The sequence below is a fragment of the Hyla sarda genome, chromosome 8 (assembly GCF_029499605.1).
Source record: "Hyla sarda isolate aHylSar1 chromosome 8, aHylSar1.hap1, whole genome shotgun sequence".
NCBI lineage: Eukaryota > Metazoa > Chordata > Amphibia > Anura > Hylidae > Hyla > Hyla sarda.
Window position 1 is genome coordinate 211,528,492 of NC_079196.1, and position 10,964 is coordinate 211,539,455.

The window sequence follows — 10,964 nt, forward strand, 5'->3', positions numbered from 1 at the left end:
TATAAAAAAGGTTTTGCCTGGAATACCCCTTTAAAGGAAAGGAAATAATATGTACCCTAACTTACAATACAAAACTTAGTTTCATGACATACACCCTATCAAAGGTACAATCTTCCTCATAAGTTTAAACTTAGGGAGAGAACCAAATGTCAATTCAGATCTTACAAGCTACTGAATCCTTTCTTGGGAAAATATTAACCCTAACCCTACTGCTCTCCCTCTGAAACATTTCTTCTCAAGGAGACATTAAAAGAAATGAAAAATCTTAAAGGCTAAGCAATGCTTCATTGAAAAATATTATATCTATGGAAATCCAAACACCCATAGGACTACAGGCGTTCTCTTAAACATTTATTCTTAAAAAGAATGCCAAAAGGCAAATAATTTTAGAGGTTACAAAATACTTCATTAAAAGTAAGGAGATAATATGTATCCTAATTTGCAATACAAAACTCAGTTTAATGACATACACCCTATCAATGGTACAATCTATCTCATATGTTTCAACTTAGGGAGAGAACCAAATGACAATTCAGATCTTATAAGCTTCTGAATCCTTTCTTGGGAAAACCCTAAAACCCTAACCCTACTGCTCTCCCTCTTAAACATTTCTTCTCAAGGAGACATCAAAAGAAATGAAAAATCTTAAAGGCTAAGCAATGCTTCATTGAAAAAATTAAATCTATGGAAATCCAAACACCCATAGGACCATAGGACTACAGCCTTTCTCTTAGACATTTATTCTTATAAAGAATGCCAAAAAACAAATAATTTTAGAAGCTACAAAATACTACAAGTAAAGGAAATAATATGTACCCTAACTTGCAATAGAAAACATAGTTTAATGATATACAACCTATCAAAGGTACAATCTTCCTCATATGTTTCTGCTTAGGGAGAGAACCAAATGACAATTCAGATCTTATAAGCTTCTGAATCCTTTCTTGGGAAAACCCTAAAACCCTAACCCTACTGCTCTCCCTCTTAAACATTTCTTCTCAAGGAGACATCAAAAGAAATGAAAAATCTTAAAGGCTAAGCAATGCTTCATTGAAAAAATTAAATCTATGGAAATCCAAACACCCATAGGACCATAGGACTACAGCCTTTCTCTTAGACATTTATTCTTATAAAGAATGCCAAAAAACAAATAATTTTAGAAGCTACAAAATACTACAAGTAAAGGAAATAATATGTACCCTAACTTGCAATAGAAAACATAGTTTAATGATATACAACCTATCAAAGGTACAATCTTCCTCATATGTTTCTGCTTAGGGAGAGAACCAAATGACAATTCGAATCTCATAAGGTACTGAATCCTTTCTTGGGAAAATATAAACCCTAACCCTAAATACTTCAAAGAGATTTTTATTTTTTTTTCTTTTTAGAGAGCCGAGGCAAGTGCTCTCTATCACCCAAAGTGCAAAAAAAAAGTGCAAACATGCAGAAAGGATGCGGTTTATTGCTAAGCCCTTCTCCAACAGGAGAGAGGCCCCCAACAAACCTATCCTTCTCCTCCAGGCCAAAATGCACCTGCAGGGATCCAGGTTTCATGCCCCTTCTCGCCAAAGCTATTAAGGGGCCACAAGGGTGATTGCTAAAGATGAAAAGTATATGGTGCAGTGCATTCACTCAGTGAGCTATAACACCCAGTGAGTTTCAGCATCTCTGGGTTACCACTTCCCTAGACCCTCCCAGCCTCATGACGAGACCCGGAGGAAACAGATCACATCAGGGCAGCCGTCGAGTTGGTTTTGTGGAACCTGCCCCCTCCATGCAGCATCCATCCCACATCAATGGCAGATACTACACTTGATCTTAGCCAAAAGGCCGAGAAGCGATACTTCAAAGAGATTGATTTTTTTTAAATCTAAGAGCCGAGGAACGTGCTCTCGAATCATCCAAAGTGCAAGAAAAAGTGCAAACGTGTTACACTAAAAAAACGTGCACAAAGGATGCAGTCTATCGCAAGCCCTTCTCCAATAGGAGAGAGAGGCCCCCCCCCCCCCCCCAACAAACCTTACCCTTTGCCTCTGGACCAAAAGGTACCTGCGAGGTTCCAGGTTTGATGTCCCTTTCTGCCGAAGCTACTAAGGGACCACAAATGCTCCCGGCATCCCCCTTGGCGTTAGCCATGGTATCTGCCCACAGAGCCGATAATGGTCGGTACCCTGCCCATGCAGGAGGACCCGGGATTTTAAAGGGAGGTGAGGAACCTGATGACCACACACACACCTCCCCTAGACCGCCAGGAGGGACACCTAGAAGGGCTACCGCATCCTAGCAATCCTGTGGACACACAACACGCAAAAAGTGACACAATGACAAAAAATAAATAAATAAATAAGTGAATGTGTGCAGATATACTGCCCAGATCTATAAAAATGTCTCTAATCCTAGCCAGAAGGCAGAGAATCAAGAGGTGAGTGCCACAAGGTGAAGAGTTCATGGAGCCAATCCTCCCAGTGAGTTTCGGCACCTCGGGGTCACCACTCCCCAAGGCACTAAAGTAACTTGTCTCTAGACCCTCTCAGCCTCATGGCAAGACCCAGAGGGAAACAGGTCACATCAGAGCAGCTGTCGAGCTGATTCCTCAGAACCAGCCCCAGAACACCTGCCCCCATCCGCACACCGGTGCTGTGGACCACAGGCATGAAACTGATAAGAACAGATACTACACTTGATCTTAGCCAAAAGGCCGAGAAGCGATACTTCAAAGAGATGAGATAACATACACCCTAACTGGCAATACAAAACGTAATATAATCATATAAACCATATCAAATATACAACCTTCCTCATACATTTCAACTTTATGAGAGAACCAAATGACAATTCAGAACTTATAAGCTACAGAATGCTTTTTTGGGAAAATATAAACCCTATCCCTATTAAACATTTCTTCTCGAGGAGAGCATCAAAAGAAATGAAAAATCTAATAGGCTAAGCAATGCTTCTGTGAAAAGATATGTATACACTGCTCAAAAAATAAAGGGAACACTTACACAACACAATGTAACTCCAAGTCAATGACACTTCTGTGAGATCCCACTGTCCACTCAGGAAGAACACTGATTGACAATCAATTTCACATGATGAGGGCCTGAAGAAGCGCTGACGCGTGATACGGTCCGTTGCCCGTAGTCTCCCTGACTGTCCGCTCTCCCCCTTTTTCATGTGTCCATCTGGATAAGGAATAAAGTCACCTGCTGCATCAATACGGTTAGTGCTCCGTTTTTTTTTCTTTCTGCTTGATTTGAATGAACTTTTATGCATATGCACGTTGCAGCACTACCATACCTGCACAGGTGTTCGAGTTGTCAGCAAGGGGTACTTATACACTGCTTTCCAACAATTTGAGTGTCCATATAGAACAGTGCAGAGACTCCCTTTCCTCAATTGGATTTTTTCAATTTCACATGCTGTTGTGCAAATGGAACAGACAACAGGTGGAAATTATAGGCAATTAGCAAGACCCCACCGATAAAGGAGTGGATCTGCAGGTGACCACTTCTCAGTTCCACTTCTCAGTTCCTATGCTTACTGGCTGATGTTTTGGTCACTTTTGAATGCTGGCGGTGCTTTCACTCTAGTGGTAGCATGAGACGGAGTCTACAACCCACACAAGTGGCTCAGGTAGTGCAGCTCATCCAGGATGGCACATCAATACGAGCTGTGGCAAGAAGGTTTGCTGTGTCTGTCAACTTAGTGGTGCTACACAGCCCTCCATGTGTTTGCCAGAGGTAGCCTGACTTCCATTAGGTACCGAGATGAGATCCTCAGACCCCTTGTGAGACCATATACTGGTGCGGTTGGCCCTGGGTTCCTCCTAATACAAGACAATGCTCGACCTCATGTGGCTGGAGAGTGTCAGCAGTTCCTGCAAGAGGAAGGCATTGATGCTATGGACTGGCTGCCCGTTCCCCAGACCTGAATCCGATTGAGCTCATCTGGGACATCATGTCTCGCTTCACAATCTCCGAAATGGGGCCCTGACATTTTGCTGGAAGAGGGTTTGCTGACCACCCCAAAGAGCGGTGGCTAACATGTCCCCTCTATGTATTCCATAGAGATACATGGAATTGGCGTGTAGGCAGCAGCTTCCTGCGGGGGTCAGAACGGCCGCTTCTGGCAGACTGCGATTTATAACTTTTCCCCTATCCTTCGTTATGTTTCACTGCACTACTCCTTTAAAAAAGAATGGCCTAAAGTTGTATGAATTGGTTTGTTAAAGCATCATCTTGGATGTGTCTAAAAATTCTGTCTGTTGGATGTATGGTAGTAGGTTTTTACATGTTTTTGTCTGTATATAAAAATACCAGTGTAAAATCTTAATCCTTCCAGTACTTATCAGCTGCTGTATGCTACAGAAGAAGTTGTGTAGTTATTTCCAGTCTGACCACACTGCTCTCTGCTGACACCTCTGTCCATGTCAGGAAATGTCCAGAGCAGGAGAGGTTTTCTATGAGAATTTGTTCCTGCTCTGGACAGTTCCTGTTACGAACAGAGGTGTCAGCAGAGAGCACTGTGGTCAGACTGGAAAGAACTATACAGCTTCCTCTGGAGCATACAGCAGCTGATAAGTACTGGAAGGATTTAGATTATTATAAAGAAGTAATTTACAAATCCGTATAACTATCTGGCTGGCACCAGCAGATTTGAAAGCATTTTTTTCCGCAAGAGTACCCCTTTAATGTAGTATATACCGTATTTTTCGCCCTATAGGACGCACCGGCGTATAAGACGCACCCTATTTTTAGGTGCAAAATCTAAAAAATTTAAGATTTTGAACCCAATAGTGGACTTCAACCTGCGGACCTCCAGATGTTGCAAAACTACAACTCCCAGCATGCCCGGACAGCCAACGGCTGTCCGGGCATGCTGGGAGTTGTAGTTTTGCAACATCTGGAGGTCCGCAGATTGAAGACCACTGCATAGGAGGTAATACTCACGTGTCCCCGCCGCTCCGGACCCGTCACCGCTGCCCTGGATGTCGCTCCATCGCTGTCGCCGTGTCCCCGTCGCTCCGGAACATCTCTGCTGCCGGCCGGGTATACTCGCTCTCCATCGCCGCCATCACATCGTTCCGCACGCCGACGCACGTACGCGACGACGTGATGAGGAGGAAGGAGAGCGCCGGCCATACAGGGGATCCCTGAACGGAGAAGACACCGAGGAGGCAGGTAAGGTCCCTCCCGGTGTCCTGTAAGCACTAAACCGGCTATTCAGTCGGACTGTTCGGGACCGCCGCGGTGAAATCGCGGCGGTCCCGAACAGCCCGACTTAACAGCCGGGTTAGTGTCACTTTCCCTTCAGACGCGGCGGTCAGCTTTGATCGCCGCGTCTGAAGGGTTAATACAGGGCATCACCGCGATCGGTGATGTCCTGTATTAGCCGCGGGTCCCGGCCGTTGATGGCCGCAGGGACCGCCGCGATAGGGGTGTATTCGCCGTATAAGACGCACCGACTTTTCCCCCCCAATTTTGGGGAAGAAAAAGTGCGTCTTATACGGCGAAAAATACGGTAATAGGGAAACACAGATGAATACAGTAGGTCTATTATGACATATTAATGTCTTTAATTTCTAACCGCAGGCTCTATAGAGTTGTCATTTCAGGTTATAATCCTGTACAATTCTATGTTGCTCTATGAAACAGAACATCACACAAGCAGCACACGTGGCCATAGTTGTAATTCATTTATTGGCTTTTTATCGTCGCTAGGTGTGGATATTACTGTAAACTATTGCCTGTTTATGACGGATAATAAAATTTTCAATAGACACAAATATCCATAATAACCAGTGTAAATTCGGGGTAATAAAAGTGACTCCTTTTCGCATTTACCGAAAGAAAAAGGAAAAAAAAAAAAAAAAAAAGCTCTTCCTTGCCAGGTAACCCAGGAAGAACGTGTCCAGAATGTATCCAAATATTATAACCTGGTCATTGTATCCCATCACAGATGAATACGGCTCGTGCTATCTACACAGCACCTGCAGGATTCATCACAGGTGCTGAAATAAGTGCACTCACATCCTCATGAAGGCCTCTCCGACTTCACTACAGAAATGTCATCGGTGGGTTATGTCATTTCTCTCCGTATAAAAGCGGTCGCCCAGGATTAGAACACTTGGCTACTTTCTTCCCAAATTTGTGCTGCACCTGTTCGCAGGTTATACGTCATTTTGCAGCTCAGCCCTATTCACTTTGATGAAAGCTGCAATACCAGACGCAACCTGTGAACAGGTGTGGTGCTGTTTTCTGGAAGAGGCCAGTAAATACATTTCTAATGCTTTAACCTATTTTATAGTCTTTTATTTTATTTTGCCCTTTTCTTGATTTTATATACTGAGGGTATGCTTACATAGGACTGCAAGTGCGGCAGATTTATTGGATTTATTTGGACTTCACTTTTGAAGTTAAAGGGGTACTCCGGTGAAAAACTTTTTTTTTTTTTTTTTTTTAAATCAACTGGTGTCAGAAAGTTAAACAGATTTGTAAATTAAGTTTAAGGTAGAAGCAGAAAGAAATCAGTCCGGCACCGCTATACTGGTATAGGTAGCGTGAGGTAGCGTGACATGGTATCCGTTCAACAGGGAGGTATAGAGACCAATGAGGGTGTGCTATGCCGGGGTGCTGGTTAGAAAGGCACAAGTCGCTTGTAACATCAAAACAATGTAGAAAAAAACGCACTCACCCGTACATCGTGCACTAACATCTTTATTCCGTGGAACATCAACGAAGAACACAAGACAGGCAGTCGGCAGGTACGCCAGAAAACAGGAGGTGTAGTTACAGCTGTTTCACGGGAACTCAGCCCGCTTCGTCAAACTCCGCCCTCTGGTGTCGCGTCACAGGTTATATCTACACCTGCGTTCACGTCAGCAGAAGGGCGTACGTGAGATTTGTAAATTACTTCTATTAAAAAAATCTTAATCCTTCCTGTACTTATTAGCTGCTGAATACTACAGTGGTAATTCTTTTATTTTTGAAACACAGAGCTCTCTGCTGACATCACGAGCACAGTGCTCTCTGCTGACATCTCTGTCCATTTTTAGGAACTGTCCAGGGTAAAAGGAAATCCCCATAGCAAACATATGCTGCTTTGGACAGTTCATAAAATGGACAGAGATGTCAGCAGAGAGCACTGTGCTTGTGATGTCAGCAGAGAGCTCTGTGTTTCAAAAAGAAAATAATTTCCTCTGTAGTATTCAGCAGCTAATAAGTACAGGAAGGATTAAGATTTTTAATAGAAGTAATTTACAAATCTGTTTAACTTTCTGGCACCAGTTGAAAAAAAGTTTTTCACCGGAGTATCCCTTTAAAGGGATACTGCTAATATAGTGCAGCAGAGGCTATTATTAGAGAATAATGTAGAGGTTCTTGTGTTTGCCTTGTGTTTACCTGTTTTAGCTGACGTGGCAGGCATGAGATTACAGCCATACTGGTTTGCAATCATATCACTAAAATGGTTATCTAATACTGCCTACATTTCGCATTAATGCTTTGGGTGTGGAGTTTGATTACTTCACCTGGTAATTTAATTAGGCTGCTGGTGCTGGAGGTCACCCAGAGGAACTGGTTAAAATCATAAGCAGGTTGAGGTAAGTTCACATAATGTGCAGTTTTCTTATTCAAAGTGCATTTAAATAAAGCCATGAAATGAAAGTGATTTGACCTACAATCACGATCGAGTTGTTGTTTTTTCATGAAGATTTTAAATCATTTGGCTGTATTCACACGTTGAATTTTTACTGCATTCTGACGGGAAAAAAATAGTATTATTTGTGCAGTGATTTCGGAAAAACCATGACAAAAACAGAAAAAACAGCCTTAGGAGAGGTGTATAACTAATATACTGTATATTCTGATCCCATAGAGATAGCAGCAGTATACAGATAGAGTTGAAATGGAGGGGTATAATTACTATATATCCTAATCTTAGAGAGATAGCAGCAGTATACAGATAGAGCTGGAGATGAGGTGTATAACTACTATATATTCTGATCCCATAGAGATAGCAGCAGCAGTATACAGATAGAGCTGGGGAAGTGTATAACTACTATATATCCTGATCCCATGGAGATAGTAGCAGTATGCAGATAGAGCTGAAGGGGAGGAGTATAATTACTATGTATCCTGATCACATAGAGATAGCAGCAGCAGTATACAGTGGGGATCAAAAGTTTGGGCACCCCAGGTAAAAATTTGTATTAATGTGCATAAAGAACCCAAGGAAAGATGGAAAGATCTCCAAAAATCACCAAGGCATTAAATTACAGATTAGACCTTCTTATAAAATGTCAACAAAAGTTAGATTTTATTTCCATCATTTACACTTTCAAAATAACAGAAAACCAAAAAATGGCGTCTGCAAAAGTTTGTGCACCCTGCAGAATTTATAGCATGCACTGCCCCCTTTGCAAAGCTGAGACCTGCCAGTGTCTTGGTTTGTTCTCAGTCATCATCTGGGAAGACCAGGTGATGTCAATCTCAAAGGTTTTAAATACCCAGACTCATCTGACCTTGCCCCAACAATCAGCACCATGGGTTCTTCTAAGCAGTTGTCTAGAAATCTGAAACTGAAAATAGTTGACGCTCACAAAGCTGGAGAAGGCTATAAGAAGATAGCAAAACGTTTTCAGATGTCAATGTCCTCTGTTCAGAATGTAATTAAGAAATGTCAGTCATCAGGAACAGTGGAAGTTAAAGCAAGATCTGGAAGACCAAGAAAAATATCAGACAGAACAGCTAGCAGGATTGTGAGAAAAACCCACGTTTGACTGCACAATCCCTCCAGAAAGATCGGGCAGACACTGGAGTTGTGGTTCACTATTCCACTATAAAGAGATACTTGTAAAAATATGGTCTTCATGGAAGAGTTATCAGAAGAAAACCTCTTCTACTTCCTCACCACAAAAATCTGCGTTTGAACTTTGCAAATGAACATATAGACAAGCTTGATGCATTTTGGAAACAATTTCTGTGGAACGATGAGGTTAAAATTGAACTTTTTGGCTGGAATGAGCAAAGGTACATTTGGAGAAGAAGGGGAACAGAATTTAATGAAAAGAACCTCTGTCCAACTGTTAAGCATGGGGGTGGGTCAATCATGCTTTGGGGTTGTATTGCAGCCAGTGGCACAGGGAACATCTCACGAGAAGGAAAAATTAATTCAATAAAATTTCAGTAAATTTTGGATGCTAACTTGATGCCATCTGTGAAAAAGCTGAAGTTAAAAAGAGGATGGCTTCTACAAATGGATAATGATCCTAAACACACCTCGAAATCCACGGGGGATTACATCAAGAGGCGTAAACTGAAGGTTTTTCCATGGCCTTCACAATCTCCTGACCTCAACATAATTGAAAATCTATGGATAGACCTTAAAAGAGCAGTGTGTGACAGACAGCCCAGAAATCTCAAAGAACTGGAAGACTTTTGTAAGGAAGAATGGGCAAAGATACCTCAAACAAGAATTAAAAGACTCTTGGCAGGCTACAAAAAGCGTTTACAAGCTGTGATACTTGCCAAAGGGGGCAGTACAAGATATTAACTCTGCAGGGTACCCAAACTTTTGAAGATGCCATTTTTTTGTTTTCTGTTATTTTGAAAGTGTAAATGATGGAAATAAAATCTAACTTTTGTTGACATATTATAAGAATGTCTAATCTATAATTTGATGCCTTTTGGAGATTTTTCCATCTTTCCTTGGCTTCTTTATGTACATTAATAAAAATTTTTACCTGGGGTGCCCAAACTTTTGATCCCCACTGGACAGATAGAGCTGGAGGGGACATGTATAACTACTATATATCCTGATCCAATAGAGATAGCACCAGCAGTATATAGATAGAGCTCCAGGAGAGGTGTAAAACTATAATATATCCTGATTCCATAGAGATAGAGGCAGTATATAGATAGAGCTCGAGGAGAGGTGTAAAACTGTCAAATATCCTGATCCCATAGAGATAGCAACAGCAGCAGTATACAGATAGAGCTGAGGGAGGTGTATAACTACTTTATATCCTGATGCCAAAGAGATAGCAGCAGTATACAGATAGAGCTGGAGGGGAGGTGTATAACTACTATATGTCTTGATCCCATAGAGATAGCAGCAATATACAGATAGAGCTGATGGGTGGTATATAACTACTATATCCTGATCCCATGGAAATAGCAGCAGTATACTGTCCAGATAGATCTGGGAGGGGCCTGCAAGCTAGCAGAAGTGATCTGATAGGTGATGTCATCCTGTAGTTCACAGGAAGTCAGCTGACCCAGAACAGACAACTTCCTCTGACACATTAAGCACTGGGATTTTCTGTGGGGCAGACTGGCGATCACATGACCCAGGTCAGACTGGCGATCAGTGATAGTAATGAAATACATGAATACAGCTGTGGTAGGACAAAAACAAACACATTTATAGTGCTTCTATAAAGGAGAACCCCTGAACAGTGCAGTGGTCTTACAGGCACAATACCATTCCATTCACACAGAGGACTCAGGCACTCAAGTTCTCCTGATCAGTGGGGGCCTGGTGGTCAGACACCCAGCCATCACACATATATCACCTATCCAGGGCCGGATTAACGTAGGGGCGGATGGAGCGGCAGCTCCAGGCCACATGCGTTAAAATAGGCCCTGTGGCCCGCATAAACGGCCCGCACAGACCGACCGACGCCTGCGACAATCAAGCCTCAAATTTCCCGCCAGCGGAACGAATGTTTGCGGTATGTGAAATTTGTATTGCCCGACGCCCGGGACAAGCAGTTCCGTGTGCTGGGCAGGTAACTTCTTCAGGCATTTAACCCTGCTTCAGGCGTTAAATGCCGGAAGACTTCACTTCCCTCCCCTTACCCCGCTCTCCTCCCCCAGTCTCCGGTTGGCCGGCCCGAGTCTGATGAGGAATGTCGCGCATGTGACGTCCCTCCGCAGACCCGCGCAGGACGTCAGTGA

At 42.7% G+C, this 10,964-nt stretch overlaps 2 pseudogenes; both read right to left on the bottom strand.

The window, feature by feature from the left end:
* Window positions 1-1,749: 1,749 nt before the first annotated feature.
* Window positions 1,750-1,845, bottom strand: LOC130290121 (U2 spliceosomal RNA; annotated as a pseudogene).
* Window positions 1,846-2,612: 767 nt separating this feature from the next.
* On the bottom strand, window positions 2,613-2,713 carry LOC130289936 (U2 spliceosomal RNA; annotated as a pseudogene).
* Between the last annotated feature and the right edge of the window lie 8,251 nt (window positions 2,714-10,964).